The sequence below is a fragment of the Eleutherodactylus coqui genome, chromosome 7 (assembly GCF_035609145.1).
Source record: "Eleutherodactylus coqui strain aEleCoq1 chromosome 7, aEleCoq1.hap1, whole genome shotgun sequence".
NCBI classification, from domain to species: domain Eukaryota; kingdom Metazoa; phylum Chordata; class Amphibia; order Anura; family Eleutherodactylidae; genus Eleutherodactylus; species Eleutherodactylus coqui.
The window spans coordinates 219035282-219041281 of NC_089843.1; the positions used below are offsets into that span (position 1 = coordinate 219035282).

Consider the following 6000-nt stretch of genomic DNA (forward strand, 5'->3'; position numbering starts at 1 on the left):
CACATACTTCAAGCCACGTGTGTCCGCACTGTCCAAAAAAGAGACACGTATCGTGTTCTTAATCCGCGCATAAGCCGGTATATCGTGTGGGCCCTCGCCCATTTTAGAATTTGTTGTGATCACAAGACCGCTCTTGTGATAGCCAACTAAGTAGGTGCCCTCTCCCGGCCCGGAGACCAGAAGAGGCAGGGGGATCGCGACTCGTTTACCCTGGGACTAATCCCTCTCCCCGATAGCAGCAGGCGGGTGAAGCCCACCGGAGTGGGCGATCCCGCCAGGCAGAGGAGAGGGGTACCCGAGTTACCTTCTGACTAAGACCGCCTGTACCAGGTACACTTGATCTTAGCCAAAAGGCCGAGAAGCGATAACCCGAAATAGGTTTCACCTGCAGCCCGGCCCGCCCAACTCCACTTCCAAGGCTTGAGGCAACAGGCTCAGCCGGCACTCTGGGCGCACCCACAATGCACCCAGGCAGCTGGGAGAGTTTTGCATAGCCCCGCCCCACGCCTTCTCAACCGCGCCCTCCCCCCCCTCAGTCCTTCCTCTTGCACCGTGCTCACGCATCCTAGGCTTGTAGAGCCTGCTGCTGCTGCTGCTGCAGGACTCGTCACCTCCCTACCCAGGATGGTTAAGCCGGCGATGACACTAGAAGCAAGCACTAGTTTGTCTCTGAAGGTGCGTCGGCCGGTCGGTTGGAGGGATCTCTTCGGCCGGCCGCATTTCCAGTGGGGACGGATGGAAACTTTTTACCTGAAATGAGGGAAATTGGCTTCGGCCCCATAGGGCTTTATTGCCTTTCCCTGGGCCGGCATTAGTAGACCCTAGTAAGGAGAATAATAGAACGGCATGGTCATCCGAAGAACTTAAAAACATACAGCAGCCCTTTTTTTCCCGTCATACATACATAACTACAGATTTTATATTTTTTTTACATATCTATATAGATATATATCTATATATCTATATATATCACACACACACACAGACACACACACACACAATCTTAAATCTATCTTTAATCTATATCTACAAAATCTATAATTCAGAAATAATCCATATCTATATTCTACGTAATTAATAAAGATAGATTAGATAGGATAGGATAGGATAGATAGACACATACATGCATACATACTGTATGCAAATGAGCCAGGTATTTGGAATGCTGATGATGTCACTCCCTTGTGATGTCATACATACATACATACTGTATGCAAATGAGCCAGGTGTTTGGAATGCTGATGATGTCACTCCCTTGTGATGTCATACAGACATACTGTATGCAAATGAGCCAGCTGTTTGGAATGCTGATGATGTCACTCCCTTGTGATGTCATGAGCCAGGTGTATGGCAGGCTGATGTCACTCCATTGTGATGTCATCAATTTAGAAGCATAAATACCGGGCTTGGCAGCGATTTTAGTCAGTCTCTGCTGCAGCTGGGAGACGGGAGATGGTCTTTATCTCTACCAAGAAGCTGCAGAACTACCGGTAACTGCAAAACTACCGGTAACTGCAAAACTACCGGCAACTGCAAAACTACCGGTAACTGCAAAACTACCTACCGGCAACTGCAGAACTACCTACCGGCAACTGCAAAACTACCTACCGGCAACTGCAGAACTACCTACCGGCAACTGCAGAACTACCTACCGGCAACTGCAGAACTACCTACCGGCAACTGCAGAACTACCGGTAACTGCATCATTTTTATTTTATTCAATATAGGTTTTATTGGTTTCATGGAGGGGGGGGGGGAAACTTTTGCCTTATCTCAAAGCAATGTAAAAATAACTTTGACAATGAAACTTAATAAATAAATTTCGAGTTGAACTATATCATGTTTGTCTGTGATATTTTATAAGGTCTACAAACAGGGGAAGGGGGGGGGGGGGGAGCGGTAAGGGAGGGTAGGTATCTATGACACGGGAGAAAGAGAAAATAAAACAAAAAGGGGGGAGGGGGGCGGGCTCCGGGATTGTTGTTTCTCTTTACGATTGTGGTTTAAACGTGTTACTCACATGTCCCTGTCTGTAACCACCTAGTAAATAGGGGTGAGCTCCGGGCATCTATCCATATCGTCCAGGTGTGATACAATTTATCATAGCCTGACGGCTCATCTCGAAGCCTCATTCTCTCCCTACGCTCTATTTCGTGGATCAGTTATTTCTAGCGGAGTGCATTTTTAATGCAGCACACAAGGGGGAGACAGCGGCCTACCAAAATCTAGTTGGCTGCTGCTGTGGCTTTCTTTTTTTTAAAAAAAAGGTAGGTTCCGTTCTTCCACGGTGAGGAATAGGCAGGGAGGTTCCGTTTTTGCCAGCTGGGGAATGCTTATAGGCAAGGCCTTATCCCTGCTGGTGCATGTAACGTCAGACCACGTTTCAGACATGCAGCTGCGGCAGCGGCAGCAGCAGCATTCATTCAGTCAGTGGCTCACAAACGAGATCCGTGCAAGTTTACATTAAACAGACACATTTCTTTCTTTACTGTATTGACTGCGGTCTTTAGCGAGCGGTTGAACTGTTTCTGTGTCCATGCATTGAATAAAGCAATACATCCTTTTAAAGTAGACGTCCGTTCGTTGGAGTTCTTTGCTCCCCGGGTGTTGCTCCATCTGTAAGCGTTGGCCTGGATCATCCCACGTGGAGCGTGTATCTCAGCCCGCGTGGAGCGCTGCAGTTTTTCGACTACCAGCGACTGCAGGTCACTCACACAGGCTGGTTGGAATGGCCTAGCATTATCCTGATCCGGAGGTGTAACTTGAAGCTGCGGGGCCCCAGTACAAAGTCTGGGACTGGGCCCCCAAACTATAAAGCTTCATTGATAGCATTGGTTTACAATGTGGGGAAGAGAGACTTTATGGGCCCCCTAGGGCTCCGGGCCCCAGGTACGACCGCACCCCCAGCACATACACCCATGACCCGAATACGTGGAGCATACAGACGCAGGCTGCCAGGATACGCTGTGCCTGCCCGATGTTTCCAACTTGGCTATCAGCGCAGCGGTAGGTACGAACTATAGAGTGCGGCTGGCATATGAACTGGTGTGTGTTGTTTTGCTTCCAGTTGTACCTGTGCTGTGCACACTCTGGCAGACGCAGCTGCTCAGTGGATACAATGTTGCGAGCTCCACGGCAGCAGACGGGCTGAGTGTCAATCAAAGTGCTCGTTTGTTAGCAGCAGAAGCAGCCACAGCTGCGCTGCACCTCTTGCTCGTCAGTGTTGTTTTTCTGCTTTTGGAAACTGCTGTAGGAAAGGGGGTGCACCGGTCCTGGAGGTACTGCAATACCAGGTCAATGCGCGGAGTGGACAGAGCAAGCTCTTTTTCCAGCTCCCTGTTCTAAAAATCCATTTAATATATGGTCCCCAGATAGGGGACGTATCAGATATTAAACTGATAAGAACAGATTTTTTTTTTTTTTTTTATTGTAAAATAAACTTTATTTGCACAAACAGGTTATTCAATCATTGTAAATCTGCAAATTACACTCAAATCACACAATAAAGGAGAATACTTATAACTTTACAAGGTGTTTCCATTTCTTGAATTTCCAGATCCCTTCGGCATCAGCTACTCCTCGCTTCTTTTTATCATATAAGTAACACAGGTAAAGACGACTCAGGATCAGTCTGACACAATCATCTTCCTCCCAGCATTCCCTTTTATACACATAGATGTTTCGTGCGTCCCAGAGTACCTCTTTAATACATAGCATTAATAACCATAAAACATGACTTTTGTCTTTATTTGTAACTCCGATACCAAAAAGCACAAAGGCAAATGATAAGTATGTGAGCCCTGTGAGCTCTTTTATCAGGGGTTTCAACTTTCCCAACACTCGTTGTGCGAATCCGCAGTTCCAGAAGACATGTAGGATACTCTCTATCCCTCCACAGCGCTGCCGTGGGCATGCTTCGCTGCGCACCAGGTCCCTCTTTTTCTGGACCTCTCGCACAGGTAAGGCCCCTTGCATACTTAACCACATGATGTCCTTTTGTCTATTTGTCCCGTCCTCCCGAGAGAGGTTACCCCAGACTTTTTCTGCCTCTACATGTGTCAGTAAGTCAATGTCTTCTGCCAGTTCTCCTCTCTTACAGATTTGTAGCACCTTCTTTTTGTTTCTAAGCTCATTTTTGTTCAGACCAGTCAAATCATTCTCTTTCACAAACTTTTCCATTCGCACATACCAGTCTGGACAAGTAAACGCCACCGGCTGTGTCAGCCTCCTCTCACACCATTGTAACCTGCAGAGTAGCCATCCCCCAATGTATTTGGTCATGAACGCCACTTTAGTATCCCCTTGGATGAGTCTGAGTACGGTCATCATAAAGTTAATCGCCAAATACAGTTGGACATCCGGGAAGCCTAAGCCACCGTTTTGTCTGGACTTTACCACTGTGGTTCTTTTCACTCTCTCCATTTTGACCCCCCATAGAAAGAGGAACAGGACTCTATTTATTTTCCTGAGCTCCATGTAGCTTGGTGGGAAAATGTTAGCTATGTAGAGTAGCATTGGTAAGATGACACATTTGATGATGAGTGTTTTACCTGTGAAGGTTAGCTCTCGCAGTTTCCAGAAGTCTAATTTTCTGTTTATTTTGTCTCTTACTTCTTCCCAATTCTCATGGCCATTCAAGCGTTCTTCAAACTTTATGCCTAATACTTTTATACTGTTGACCACTTTCACTCCCACATCTGCCACTTCACACTTTCCTCCAAAGCACTTCACCTCACATTTGTCCCAATTCACACGGAAAGCTGATGCCCCGCAGAAGATGTTTGTATGCAGTTTAGCTCTGCTCAACTCTGCTTTATGCTCAGTCACTATGCAGACGTCATCCATGTAACCAAGAGCCTTCACAGCCTTCCCTCCACTGCCCGGTACCATCATTCCTCTCATAAATTTATCTCTCCGCAACATACAGAACAAGGGTTCCATAGCACAAATAAATACTAACGGGGATAACGGGCAGCCTTGTCTGACTCCCGAACAGACTCTAATCCTGTTAGTTACAAAGCCACGGAGTAGAATTTGGCTTCCAATCCCATCATAGAGGCTTCTAATAGCTCTTAAGAAACTAGATGGGAAACCCATCCTATCTAACACATTAAACAGAAAGGCATGAGAAAGCCGGTCAAAGGCTTTCTCAAAATCTAAGGAAAGAACCATCACACTCCTGTCCCTCTGCATCCCATCCCAGAGGAGATCTCGGAGTAGACTTAGGTTACCTGCAATGGAGCGCTCAGGCACACCACATACCTGATCCTCCTGAACTACCTGGGCTATCACCCTACTCATGCGACTGGCAAGCAACTTGGCGTACCCCTTGTAGTCCACATTAAGCAGGGTGATAGGCCTCCAATTACGCAAGTCTGATTTATCTCCTTTTTTAAAGATTAATACCACTAATCCCTCTTTCATACTTAACCCTATGTTACCTTCCCTCCACATCCACTGGTACAACTGCAGTATATCACTACCAACAATAGGCCAGAAGAACAAATAAAATTCCATCGGTAATCCATCCATCCCTGGGGTTTTATTCCGGGTCATGCTCTCAAATACCTTTCTCACCTCATCCTCTGTTATATCCCTCACCAATGGTGGTATATCCTCCTCTGCGATCCTGTCCGTAAGGGATCCGATCACCTCCCTCTCTAGACTTGCATCTCTCATCTTTTCACTATACAAGTCTCTATAGAAATCCTCGATTGCCTCTGCTACCTCCTCTCCCTTCAGCTCCTTCCCATCCATGCCCCTCACCACACTCACATCCGTTTTACTTTTGACTAACTTTTTAAAGAAAAACCGTGAGCAACATTCATCCTTCTCCATTGTGTCCAACTTGGCCTGGAACATGATTTGCTTCCCTCTCTCCCGCAGACACTCATTCACCTTCTTCCTGGCATCACACAGCTCCTCATCCACATTCACACCGGCCTCCCTTAGTTTATGCAGGACATTCAGTTTAGCATTCACTCTCGCATACATCTCTCT

The 6000-nt window shown here is 46.8% G+C and overlaps 1 non-coding gene across 1 annotated transcript; it reads right to left on the reverse strand.

The window, feature by feature from the left end:
• Window positions 1–3256: 3256 nt before the first annotated feature.
• On the reverse strand, window positions 3257–3445 carry LOC136573949 (U2 spliceosomal RNA). The gene has a single exon (XR_010786149.1). It is a non-coding gene; the product is annotated as a U2 spliceosomal RNA (small nuclear RNA).
• Between the last annotated feature and the right edge of the window lie 2555 nt (window positions 3446–6000).